The sequence below is a fragment of the Hyperolius riggenbachi genome, chromosome 5, assembly GCF_040937935.1.
Source record: "Hyperolius riggenbachi isolate aHypRig1 chromosome 5, aHypRig1.pri, whole genome shotgun sequence".
NCBI classification, from domain to species: Eukaryota; Metazoa; Chordata; class Amphibia; order Anura; family Hyperoliidae; genus Hyperolius; species Hyperolius riggenbachi.
This window is the reverse complement of record NC_090650.1, coordinates 380916208-380930029: the sequence shown is the minus strand read 5'-3', so window position 1 is coordinate 380930029 and position 13822 is coordinate 380916208. Positions and strand designations below refer to the sequence as shown.

The 13822-nt window shown below is 43.7% G+C and overlaps 2 protein-coding genes across 3 annotated transcripts in view; one reads left to right on the top strand and one right to left on the bottom strand.

The window, feature by feature from the left end:
* RBM12B (RNA binding motif protein 12B) overlaps nucleotides 1-13822 on the top strand; it is a 135541-nt gene that overhangs the window by 74592 nt on the left and 47127 nt on the right. The window lies entirely within an intron of this gene.
* Nucleotides 1-13822, bottom strand: part of LOC137519040 (RNA-binding protein 12B-B-like) — a 35074-nt gene that overhangs the window by 3420 nt on the left and 17832 nt on the right. For both annotated transcript variants that reach the window (XM_068237653.1, XM_068237652.1), the window contains exons 2-3: nucleotides 6902-6970; nucleotides 4963-5038 (exon numbers count right to left, since the gene is read on the bottom strand). The gene's annotated coding sequence lies outside the window, so the exon portion shown is untranslated. The remainder of the gene's footprint in view (nucleotides 1-4962; nucleotides 5039-6901; nucleotides 6971-13822) is intronic.

Sequence of the window (13822 nt, the reverse complement as noted above, 5' to 3'; positions counted from 1 at the left end):
AGATGTCAATTTTTTTTTTTTTTTAATGAAACCTACTGTGAGCCAACTCCTTAAAGAGAATCTGTAACGTCAAAACGTCCCCTGGGGGGTACTCACCTCGGGTGGGGGAAGCCTCAGGATCCTAATGAGGCTTCCCACGCCGTCCTCCGTCCCTCAGGGGTCTCGCTGCAGCCTTCCGTATAGCGGCGACGTCAATATTTACCTTCCTGGCTCCTGCGCAGGCACTCTGACGACTGTCGGCTCTGAAGTAGGCGGAAATACCCGATCGCCATCGGGTCTGCTCTACTGCGCAGGCGCAAGTCTCCGGCGCCTGCGCAGTAGAGCGGACCCGACTGAGATAGGGTATTTCCGTCTACTTCGGAGCCGAAAGCAGCCACAGCGCCCCAGCTGGAGCCAGCAAAGGTAAATTTTGAACTGACAGTCGAGTCTGTCGCCGGCTGTTCGGAGGGCTGCAGCGATACCCCCGTGGGACAGAGGACGGCGTGGGAAGCCTCATTAGGATCTCGAGGCTTCCCTTACCCGAGGTGAGTACCCCCCAGGGAATCTTTTTGATGTTACAGTGTCTCTTTAAGGTAGGATTTGGTTTTTTTTCCTCTTGCATTAAGCTTTGCAGTGGTAAAAAAAAAATAAAAAATTGTGTTACAAATTTTTGGATGCCTCCCGTTCTCGTTTAATTGATTGTCCCATTTTGAAGCTGCATATATTTGCATAAACTCAAATCTTTGCATCTCATTGATCATACCTAATGCCCATAGGAGTGGTTGCATCTTGGAGCAACCCACACTTGTGAGTATGTTTTCTACCTACTATCTTTTCTCCATCACCTGGCGGTATTACACCAAAATGTGCTCCCGGTGTCCATGTGTCCTGTTTTTGTTTTGATTATTCCAAAAGTGGATTAAATTCATATTGTCCTTCAAAATTCTACACACAACACCCCATAATGACAACGTGGGGAAAAAAAAGAAAAAAAAACCCTTGGTTTTGGCAAATGTATTTAAAAAAACCTGAGAAATCACGTGTACATAAATATTCACAGATCTTTGTACAACACTGTCAATGCACCTTTGGCAGCAATCAAAGCTTTAGGTCTTTTTGACTAGGATAACTTGCTGTACACAACCATATTATTTGTCTTGATTGGTGCTCAGACTAAACTGTGTACACCTCAACTGTATTTCAACAGATCAATCACTGGATGTCAGCACACCAAAGTTTTGCAAATGGTTTATTAAATGTCGAGATGAAAATCCAACGTTTCGGGATGTGGAAGCATCCCTTTTTCAAGGACAGAAAAAGTGAACCAATATCTGGAAAATAATGAACGTATACCCATCAGTCAAATGCAGTAACAATGAAAGTAGCGGTCAGGAGAATTCTGAAGCAGGGTATTCCGGTGCGTGGCGCTAAGCGCCGTCATAGCAATAATGTTATGCTACGAGTCCCGTGTAGTGGTAATTCGGTACTCTGGTGGCTGCCAGACCCAGAGTTATATCTCCCGAGTTGCGGCAACTCGGAGGGGAAATAGTGTTTAACGCCGCCTCAGAGTTTAGCGGCAGCAGGGAGAGCCGGCATTCGGCTCAGCTGGCACCAAACTGAGCGGCGCCACCATAATATGTGCCAAGAGAATTCTACTCAGGTAACAGCCCCTCATGAAGAGAAATAAATGATCATGAAGAGGTAATTCACGTGACATCACATGCACATAGGATCACCAAGTCACCAATATGTACTGTAGCTTTAACTCTCCAGTCTAAGCACCAACTGTATTCTATCCCAAAGCTGGAAAACAGGCAATGACAGCTGCGTTTAACCTCATATAAATCAAACAACTTATATCAAAGCATTGCGCTAGTCCAGTGATCTGTAAACTCGGCTCTCCAGCTGTTAAGGAACTACAAGTCCCACAATGCATTTGTCTTTATGAATCATGACTGTGGCTGTCAGACTCCTGCCATGCATTGTGGGACTTTTAGTTCCATAACAGCTGGAGAGCCAAATTTTCAGATCGCTGTGCTAGCCAACTACCGTACTTTCTTCGGTATAAGACATAGTTTTTCTCCCAATTGGACTCCAATTAAGCCGCAGAAACATCTCCAGGTTGATCAGGGGAAACAGGATGCACCTGAGCTCAATTTTTCTTCACTGCAAATGCTTTGAATCAGGGCTGTGGAGTTGGAGTACCTGGAGCAGTCTGATGATTATTGTACCGACTTCACAGCCCTGCTGTGAATACTTATGTACATGTGCTAATTTTTTTTATTTTTAATATATTTGCAAAAATCTCAAGTAAACCGTTTTCATGTTGTCATTATGGAGTGGTGTTTATAGAAATATGAGGAAAAAGAAAATTTCATGCATTTTGGAATAAGGCTGTAACATAAAATGTGGAAAAAGTGATGTGCTGTGAACACTTTCCGGATGCACTGTATGATCACATGCAGAGGGGGAAGGGAACAGTAAAAGCTCACTCTTGGGCAGCCCATTCTCCACCCTAGTGCAACATTATGAAGTGCTGGAACAATCAGCAAAGGGATGCTAAGGAGTACAAACGGATATTTTGCAAATCAAGAGGGACCCTTTTCTAAGTACTCTTTTTACCATATTCCGCAGCTAGTTTATCTTTATAGGTACAGAGTAAAAGCTTTTACTGTATATACCGGGGGTGGCATACCGGATCTAAAAATGTGGCACCAACACTCAATAGGTAAAAAGAAAATGTTTATTATGTACAGTACTCATAATGTGTATTTGAAGTGGCTGCAAATTTTGTAAGTTTTTTTCTTGTACTACATGAGATCTGTACAGATCTGACCATTTGTAGCTAGCCATAGTATCACGTCTATGGATACCTTAAAGTGAACCTGAGTTGAGTGATCTGGAGGCTGCCATATTTTTCCTTTTAAACCAGCCCTGCTGGTCCTTCATGTATCAGTAGTGTCTGAATGCAGCTAATCTTGTCAGATCTGACAATGTCAGAAACACCTGATGTTCTGCATGCTTGTTCAGGGGCTATGGCTGAACGTATCAGGATCAACAGGATAGCCAGGAAACTGGTATTGCTTAAAAGGAAATAAATATGGCAGCCTCCATATCATATCACTCTCACATCGGGTTCACTTTAAAAGGACAATTACATTTAAAAGACATAAAATGTATATTTCTCCCAGAGTAAAATGCACTATAAATTACTGTTTTCATACGTTGCTGTCTCGGCATGAAGTAAAAAGCCGACAGATTTTGGATTAGTCCATCTTCTCATGGGGGTTTCTCAGCATTACCTTTATTCTTTAAAGCCAACACCTTTTTCCTACTTGGCAAAAATTGATGCGTTTTCTGCATTCCTGTGCACCAGCCGGAGCTCACTGCTCACAGTTCTTCATTGGATCCCATAACAATGCACACAGTCACTTTAAAGGATACAAGAGCCTAAAGGATCTGGTGAAAACTAAGCTGTAGTGGGTAGGGGCAATAATCAAATACTCACCGCGCCTCCCATTCACCTCCCTCCCCACCAATCTTCACCGTCAGTCCCGTTCTAAGAGTCTCCAAACCCACACATACTGCACTGCGCAGTATGTCCTTTCTGCTCCCCTGTGGCCGTGTAGTAATGTCACAGGACTGGATCGCGCTCGCTCCTGCGTCCCAGCGTGAGCGCTGAATGGAGGAGCAAGAGTGCGAGGGTGCTCCTGTCTTGTGACATCACTCGGCGCAGCCACTGGGGAGCAGAAAGGACATACTGCACATGCGCCGCAGTATGTCCGGGTTTGGCGTCACTAAAGTCACCCAGGAGGGAGCCCCAGGTGTGTATATTTTATATATATGTCCCCATCTCAAGGTCGCTTTAAGTTACATAAACTTGGGAAAACCGCTTAGAAAACATTGGGCTGCTTGCTCTTTGCATTCTGTCCTATGGAGAAGCCCCACATATTTTTTCCTCACAGACTGCTTGGGGCTGGAAGAAGCCCCAGGTGGGTTAAAGGGAACCCGCGATGAGAAGCGTCTCAGGTTCCATACTTACCTGGTGCCTCCTTAAGCCCCCTTAGGGACGCTCGTTCCTCACCGTCTTCCCAGGTGGCTCCAGGTCCTGGCAATTCAGCCCAAAAGCCTGGCCGAGTTAAACTTCATTGCGTATGCGCAGCCCGGCCAGGTGCGCTCCCGTCTCTGGGAGCGTTCTGCACAGTACTGATGTGCAGGCACAGAACGCTCATAGGGATGGGAGCGCGAAGGGAAGCGCGCCTGGCCACGCATGCACATTGCCAGAGACCAGAACCACCTGGGGAGACGGCGAGGGACGAGCGGCCCTAAGGAGGAGGGCTTAAGGAAGCCCCAGGTAAGTATGGAACCTGGGAGGTTTCTCGTCTCGGGTACACTTTAAGATTAACTTCTATCTTTCAGCTCAGATATCCTTTAATCTTGCATGTGTATAGGACTTTATTATAGTAATGTTTCACACAAAGGGGATTGTGCACACATTAAATTTCTACTTTAGGCACAAATTAATTGATATTATCTGATACCCTGGTAAGCAAAGTGATCAATTACTACCACTTTGTGTCAGATGAGACTTCTGCAGCGCAAAAAAAAAAAAAAAAAAAGTCTTAAAAAAGCCCAAGCGTTAGTAGCAGGCTATGTGGAAGGACCACAGCTTGGCTGGGTATCACTGTATTTTACACAACTACAGGGCAAGGCCCAAACAAAGCTGTGTGAGGTCACAGGCCGCAGCTCTGATGCAGGCGATAGCTGGAGAAGAGGGCTTCTGACATCAGCTAATACAGCAAATTACACATGCAAACAGTTACAGAGTTTACAAAGGACCAGTAAAACAGTGTTTGGGGTGGAGATGTAAGCTAGCTCTGGGGCCTGACAAGTCCATCAGCTGCCACATAATGAGTATGCTGCAGAGTCCTGGACACTGGCCCCTGCCAGTGCACTAACCACAGGTCACATGGCACTACCTACCTTTTGTTTGCAAATAGGACTGCAGAAAATTTCCACCTTTCTGTATTGTTCAACACTCACATTAAAGATGACACGTCTATGGGGGAAAAAAAAAAAAAGTATATAGTGAACACACTGCAAAGTCAACGTCTACATATCAGCTTATAACCAAAAATACATCATAAATACCACCAAAATAAAAATTATTCAAGGTGTCCATACATTACTCGATTTCAATCATAATGATCGAATCTGCCAGAGATGGTTGCTGCGACGGGGCCACTCGATCGTAATTTCAATCAAACTGCACCCAAAATCAATTGAAATGATTAATCTGGCATGCTGAAAAGATCTTCCTCAAAAGGTCTTGGTTAATTGTGCGGCAGTAGCGGTGTTTAACCAACTCACAACTGAGGGGTTTTACCCCTTCAGCATCCAAGCAATTTTCACCTTTCAGCTCCTTCCATTCATTTGCCAATAACTTTATCTCTACTTATCAGAATGAAATGTGTTTTTTTTTATCACTAATTAGGCTTACTTTGGGTGGTACATTATGCCAAGAATTATTTTATTCTAAATGTTTAATGGAAAAATAAGAAAAAAATTGGAAAAAAAATCCTTATTTTTCAGTTTTCGGCCATTACAATTTTTAAATAATGCATGGTACCGTAGTTAAAATCCACGTAATTTATGTGCCCATTTGTATCGGTTATTACACCATTTAAATGATGTCCCTATCACAATGTTTGGCGCCAATATTTTATTAGGAAATAAAGATGCATTTTTTTTCAGTTTTGCATCCATCATTAATAAAAAGCCCATAATTTATAAAGTAACAGTATTATACCGTCTTGACATACATATTAAAAAAAGTTCAGACCCTAAGAAAACTATGTATTTTTTATAATTGTATTTTTTTTTTTACAAAAAAAATAAATGTTGGTAACTATTGGGGAGTGTGGGAGGTAAGGGGTTAATTTAAAATGTAAAAACAGGTCTTTGCATTTAAAAAAAATACTTTTAGATGTAGTTTTACTATTTGGCCACAAGATGGCCTCAGTCTTTTTTTTTAATACGTCCTGTAAGCAAAATATGTATGCTTACAGGAAGTGCACTGAAGATGGGAAACTTTTATTTATTAGAATGATCGTGCAGCTTCTCATAAAAGGCGCCTATAATTGCTACGGGGACTTAGATCAATGATTAGGAATTGCTTTCCCATTCATTGATCTCCTGGCGGGCAGATGGCAACATGAACGAGCGCACAAATAAGCGGGAGCGCTTTCAGCAGTGGTAGCAGCGGGAGTACGTATATTTACTCCCCTGGGTGGTTAGATGAAGTCTGCAGGGGAGTAGATATACTGTACTGAAGCTGTGAAGTGGTTAATATCCCAACGACCGACAGGCCCCTGGTTGGTCCCCCCCCCCTTACTGCTGACACACTCATCTATCATCTCTCCATCGCAGACAGGCACCTGTACCACGCGACCTGACATGCTGGACACAAGCACCCCAGTGGCAATGTAGAGAAGTCACAACAGGATGTGTGCCAGCAGACAGGTTGAGGGGTGAAATTCATGGGGGAGATCTGGGCAACACGGCAGGTGGAAGCAGCTGCTCAGATTTCATGCTTGAATATATTAGAAATCTGTGTGCACTACACTGGTACACTGGCAGCAATAGATCCCTCTATGATCTAAATAGGCTGAATTGGGGCGTGACACAAACGGCACATATTCATATTAACCCATAAAACTGACATTCATACTGCAACAGTTTATTCCCACAGACACTTGTTTGCCGAGTTGTACGGCCCTGCAGCGAACCTTTAAAGCTGCAGTGGCCTGAATTTTAAAATACAGCCTGGTCACTGGGGGGGGGGGGGGGGGGGGGGTGTCTTAAGTGGTTAATCTGCAGCATTATCAGTCCTCACTGGCCCAGATTGCCCCATAATACCTACCTTTGCTTTTACGGCTTCAGGTAACTGCTACCTTCTTTGCTGAATGGAGGTCACAATAAAGATGACGATCTAGAGGGAATGGTGAATCGTTAGCACCCAAAGCTATCTTCAATAGATAAAACAGAAAAGTATATTTCAAAAATACTACACAAGAACACAAATGAGTCTTCCTAATACAGTCACGCTTTACAGAGCAGAATGTACTGACCTATGGAAAAGACAGGGAAAGAAGAAGCCGAGGTTACCGGGAGCGTCCAAAAAGAAAAAGGGACCGGCTGACGTACGTAGCCCAACTGCTAACTAATAGCCTGCAATAAAGCCTTGTGCACACGCTACTTGGTTCTCAGCTGAGGCGGCCTGTGGCTTTAAGTATTAAGAGGCATGGGCCCATATTCAACTTTTTCTCCTAAGTTTTCTCCCAAGTTAAATCTTCAAACGTGTCAATAAAATGCCACCAGCATGCAATAAAACACTTAACAAAATTTTGATAACACTTTCCCACCTACTGTTTGGTACTTTATCAATTGGAAAATGCTGAGAAGTTATTTTATATAGAGAATGAAAATTATCTCCTAGGAGGAAACTTAGGAGAAAAAGTTAATTGCATATGGGCCACAGGATCAGCAGGAGAGCCAAGCAATTGGCATAGTTTAAAAGGAACAAAACAGCCTTTTTCATCTCTTTCACTACAGTGTCCCTTTAATTCATTTTTTAAAGTTTTTAAATGGAAAACCATGAAAAAAATAAGTTTCCAGATTTTAAATCCAGTTCCTGAACTAACCCAAACATTAGGACTTAGTTGTCTGATATGAAGTGGGTGTGTCTTATATGCAGAAGATACGGAATAAAGTCATGCAGAGTGCACAGGTAGCACTTATCACATGCAGCACCGCGCTACTCTCCCCCTCTTGTAGATACGCTCCTTTTATCCCTTCTTGCAGCAGCGATATATCGGTACACTGCGGCTGCCTGCAGCTATTCACCTCCTCCGTCGTCCCTGGTTCCTTACTTCCACATCAGTGGTCTGTTACAATAACACCAGCGACACACGTCATGCATGACCCCGGCGCAGGTGATTACTGTAACAGACCACTAATGTGGAAGTATGGGATGATGGAGAAGCTGTATAACAGCAGGTGGCAGCAGTGTACCAATATATCGCTGCTTCTGCAAGAAGGGGAGAAGAGGAGCGTATCTACATAAAGAGAACCGGTGCGAGGGGGAAAGGAGCGCAGCGGCAGGATCAGGTGCCCTATTGTAGTGTTGTGTTAGCATCAGGGCTGTGGAGTCTGAGTCAGAGAAATTTTGGGTGTCTGGAGTCGGAGGTTTAATAAACTGAGGAGTCAGATGATATTTGTACCAAATCCACAGCCCTGGTAAGTATTCGACTAAAGAGTCGGATTCGAGGAGTCGGAGCTTGAGTCAGTGGTTTCATAAACTGAGGTGTCGGATGATTTTTTTTTTTACCGACTCCACAGCCCTGGTTAGCATGGTGTTGTGTTAGCATAGTGCTAGTGCAGTGTAGTATAGTATAGCATTTTAGTGCAGTGCTGTGTAGCTTTGCTGGTGGGGCAGCAGGGGTTAGTGTAGTGTAACTGTTGGGTGTAGGAGGGATTAGTGCAGTGACAACTAAGGCCCATAAGACGCCCTTACACCATAGACCACCACCAGGGTTAGTATTACCCACAACCAAGACCCCCCCCCCCCCCCCAACCTAGTACAACTTATATTCTGAAAAATATGGGTATGTTTCAGATACAGTGGTTTGCAAAAGTATTCGGTCCCCTTGAAGTTTTCCACATTTTGTCATATTACTGCCACAGACATGAATCAATCTTATTGGATTTCCACGTGATAGACCAATACAAAGTGGTGTACACGTGAGAAATGGAACGAAAATCATACACGATTCCAAACTTTTTTTTTAACAAATAACTGCAAAGTGAGGTCTGCGTAATTATTCAGCCCCCTTTGGTTTAAGTGCAGTCAGTTGCCTATAGACATTGCCTGATGAGTGCTAATGACCAAATAGAGTGCACCTGTGTGTAATCTAACGTCAATACATATACAGCTGCTCTGTGACGGCCTCAGAAGTTGACCAAGAGAATTTTGGGAGCAACACCACCATGAAGTCCAAAGAACACACCAGACAGGTCAGGGATAAAGTTATTGAGAAATTTAAAGCAGGCTTAGGCTACAATAAGATTTCCAAAGCCTTGAACATCCCACGGAGCACTGTTCAAGCGATCATTCAGAAATGGGAAGGAGTATGGCACAACTGTAAACCCACCAAGACAAGGCCGTCCACCTAAACTCACAGGCCAAACAAGGAGAGCGCTGATCAGAAATGCAGTCAAGAGACCCATGGTGACTCTGGACGAGCTGCAGAGATCTACAGCTCAGGTGGGGGAATCTGTCCATAGGATAACTATTAGTTGTGCACTGCACAAAGTTGGCCTTTATGGAAGAGTGGCAAGAAGAAAGACATTGTTAACAGAAAAGCATAAGAAGTCCCGTTTGCTGTTTGCCACAAGTCATGTGAGAGAGACAGCAAACATGTGGAAGAAGGTGCTCTGGTCAGATGAGACCAAAATTGAACTTATTGGCCAAAATGCAAAACGCTATGTGTTGCGGAAAACTAGCATTGCACATCACTCTGAATACACCATCCCCACTTTCAAATATGGTGGTGGAAGCATGCTCTGGGGGCGTTTCTCTTCAGCAGGGACAGGGAAGCTGGTCAGAGTTGATGGGAAGATGAATGGAGCCAAATACAGGGCAATCTTGGAAGAAAACCTCTTGGAGTTTGCAAAAGACTTGAGACTGGGGCGGAGGTTCACCTTCCAGCAGGACAACGACCCTAAACATAAAGCCAGGGCAACAATGGAATGGTTTGAAAACAAAAGATATCCATGTGTTAGAATGGCCCAGTCAAAGTCCAGATCTAAATCCAATCAAGAATCTGTGGCAAAATCTGAAAACTGCTGTTCAAAAACGCTGCCCATCTAATCTGACTGAGCTGGAGCTGTTTTGCAGAGAAGAATGGGCAAGGATTTCAGTCTCTAGATGTGCAAAGCTGGTAGAGACATACCCTAAAGGGGACTGGCAGCGATAATTGCAGGTGGTTCTACAAAGTATTGACTCAGGGGGCTGAATAATTACGCACACCCCACTTTGCAGGTTTTTTTTTTAAATGTTTGGAATCATGTATGATTTTCGTTCCACTTCTTACGTGTACATCACTTTGCATTGGTCTTTCACATGGAATTCCAATAACACTGATTCATGTTTGTGGCAGTAATATGACAAAATGTGGTAAACTTCAAGGCGGCCGAATATTTTGCAAACCACTGTATAGTAGTACTGCATACTGTAATTATATAAACAGTAAACCCAATGTAATTATACATTAAAATCAATTGAATTTTATGAGATAAGTTTTATAATCATGTGGAATTGGTCTTAGAGTTGACAATAATTACACGTGTTTACACTCAAATGAGTTGTTTAACCACTTCAGCCTACAGCGTGGAAAATCTTATGCATCCGAGCAACGTTCACCTCCCATTCATTCGCCAATAACTTTATCGCTACTAATCACAATTAATTGATCTATATCTTGTTTTTTTCGCCACTAATTAGGCTTTCTTTAGGTAGTACATTTTGCTAAGAATTATTTTTTTCTAAATCCATTTTAACAGGAAGATTAAGAAAGAAATGGAAAAAAAAAATCATTTCTCAGTTTTTGCCCATTGTAGTTTAAAATTAATACATGCTACCGTACTTAAAACCCATGTACTTTGTTTGCGTATTTGTCCCGCTTATTACGCCTTTTAAATTATGTCCCTATCACAATTTATGGCGCCGATATTTTATTTAGAAATAAAGGTGCATTTTTTCAATTTGCGTTCATCACTATTTACAAGCTTATAATTAAAAAAAAAAAAATGAATAAGATGCTCTCTTAACATGTATATTTTAGGTAACTATGTATTTTTTTTTATTGTAATTTTTGTATTTATTTTTTAATTAAAAAATGTATGTGGGTAATTTTAGTTTGGGAGGTAAACAGCTATTTTAGATGTAATATAATGTAATTCTTTATTTAAAAAATGTATGTGGGTGCAGTTTGCTATTTGGCCACAAAATGGCCACAGCCAAAAAAGTTCCTGGAGCGTACCAGGAACTATTAGGAGGCTGTAAATGTTTTTTTCCGGGCAGAAATACTGCGCTCTCTGCTTAGAAAGCGTCGGTATTTCTCCGGGGGGCTTAGATCACTGATCGGGGGCTAGCGGCAGGCAGCGGGAGCACGCCCGATCGCGCGCACCACGCTGCAGGAGCAGCACAGTCTATCTGGATGGATATATTCGTCCAGATAGAGAGAAGTGGTTAAACATATTACAGGTAAAATGCAATGAAACTTTTTCTAATGTACTATAATGCAGATTAAATTGATGTATTAATATGTTGCTGGATGTCATACTAGTAAAACTACATCAGCAGTGTCCTCCCCAGAAAATTCTTCCAGCCCGGGTGGCATGAAAAAAATACCTGGGTGAGGCGTGACGGGGGAATACTGGACTGGCCCAACTCTACCTACAGCATAGGGGGAGGATGAGGTGGTGAGCCGATGACAGCCGGGTGCTGACCAATATTAGCCTAGTGGAGCACTAAGCTAAAAGAGCCTGGGGAGAACACTGCATTAGAGTTTATTATTACAGCAAGATGTACTTTATTTAGACTTATTTGTAAAATGACAAATTTTATATAATCTATACAGGATCAGCACCCTCCCAGGCCAAGGGCTGCTGTACACACACTGAATTCTCGGCAGAGGCAGTCGTCTAGCATGTATACTATCGCAAAATAAGTAAGCAGTTAAAATCTGACAGACCCGACAGGCTTTGGGCCAGTCCATCTCTTCATGGGGCGTTCTCAAGGGTTTGTTTTCAACGGCATTTCCTGAACAGTTGCAAATCTAATGGTGGCCACTAATGAGCCAATCTTTTTCATCCAATCTTACCATTTCTATGTAATATAAGGGAACTGCCTGAATTATCCATTCAATAGATTCACTCAATTTACCCTTATACTACATAGATTTGGTAAAATTGGATGAAAAGGATTGGATCGTTAGTGGCCACCTTTAGGCAGGGAACACACTTGACTTTCAGTTTTCCGTACGCATTTTTCTGCATACTTTTCTGCACACTGTGTGTTTCCATGCAGGAAAATGTGCGCGTTTTTTTCACAGCAGCTGATGTAATTGATAGAGAAACTTGACAAAATGTGCAGAATCATGATGCAGAATATCAGTTTTTTTCTGCGCGCGAACAACACAGTAAGTGTGAACTAGCACATTGATTAACGTGAGTTCTCAGTTTTTTCTGTGCAGAAAACGCGCACAAAAACAGTCAAGTGTGTTCCCAGCCTCACTGACATTAAAGGGAATGTCCAAGCAAAATAAAAAATGAGTTTCACTTACCTGGGGCTTCTACCAGCCCCATGCAGCCATCCTGTGCCCTCGTAGTCACTCACTGCTGCTCCAGTCCCCCGCTGGCCGCTTGCCGACCTCGGGGGTCCGCATTGCGTACATTTTTACGCATTCCCGCTAGTGCAGGAACATTAACACATACATTTTTATGAATTACTGGTTCAATGCGTAAAAATTTACGCATTGAACCAGTAATGCGTAAAAATGTATGTGTTAATGTTCCTGCAATAGCGGGAATGCGTAAAAATGTACGCAATGCGGCCCGCCGATGCCAGCGGGGGACTGGAGCAGCAGTGAGTGACTACGAGGGCACAGGATGGCTGCGTGGGGCTGGTAGAAGCCCCAGGTAAGTGAAACTCATTTTTTTATTCTGTTTGAACCTTCCCTTTAAAGAGAGTCTGAAGCGAGAATAAATCTCGCTTCAGACCTCATAGATAGCAGGGGCACGCGGCTTACCGGGGGTCCCTGATCCCCCAAATCCCCTCGTTTCAGCGGGGGAGCGCTTCCTGGTTGGGGCAGGGCTAACCACCGCAGCCCTGCCCAACGCGCGTCTGTCAGCGCGTATCTCCGCCTCTCCCCCGCCCCTCAGTCTTCCTTCACTGAGAGGGGCGGGGGAGAGGCGGCGATGCGCCGCTGATAGACGCGACTGGATGCAGGGCTGCAGCCGTTAGCCCTGCCTCCAGGAGCGACCAAGTGTCGCAGTGGGGGGTTTGGGAGTGAAGGGACCCCCGTTTAGCGGCGCTATAGCGGCGGTTTAGCAGGGGCACACGTGCCCCTGCTAACTATGAGCTCTGAAGCAAGATTTATCCTCGCTTCAGAGTCTCTTTAAATAGTGTTCAAGTGAGTCGGGAGGCTGGCATCTTACTATTTTGGCAGTTAAACTGCTGTTTAGGAAATGCTGTTGAAAACAAAACCCTGAGAATCCCCTACGAGGAGATGGACTGGCCCAAAACCTGGCAGTTCTGTCAGATTTTAACTGCCTACTTTTTTCGCGATAGTGATCCTTTAAGGGCTCGTTTTCCTATGCGCACTTATGAAAACACAATCGCCGGGACATCAGACAGTGCATAGACTGCACTCACTGATTTTTCCATACATGCGCTGCGATTTACTTCTGAATTGCAGTGCACGGTTGCCTGTATTTTGGGCGATTGCGCCCGCGATCCCATTCGGTATAATGAATGGGTTTGTAAGCTCCGCCCCTGGGAGTGACGCGCAATGCAGAGCTGCTCTGCGTTGCAATAGAAACAAGTCCTAAGGGCCGAAGCACACTTGCGTGCTTCTGCGCATTTTTCAACAATGCATATCAGTCTGTAACATTGATGTGTAGCTGATGCACAGAAGCGCAGTGTGCACAGGCCCTTATATGGCATGTAAACATTGCTTTTTGGGTACTGTTATCACATTTTTTAGCTAAGTTTTGATTA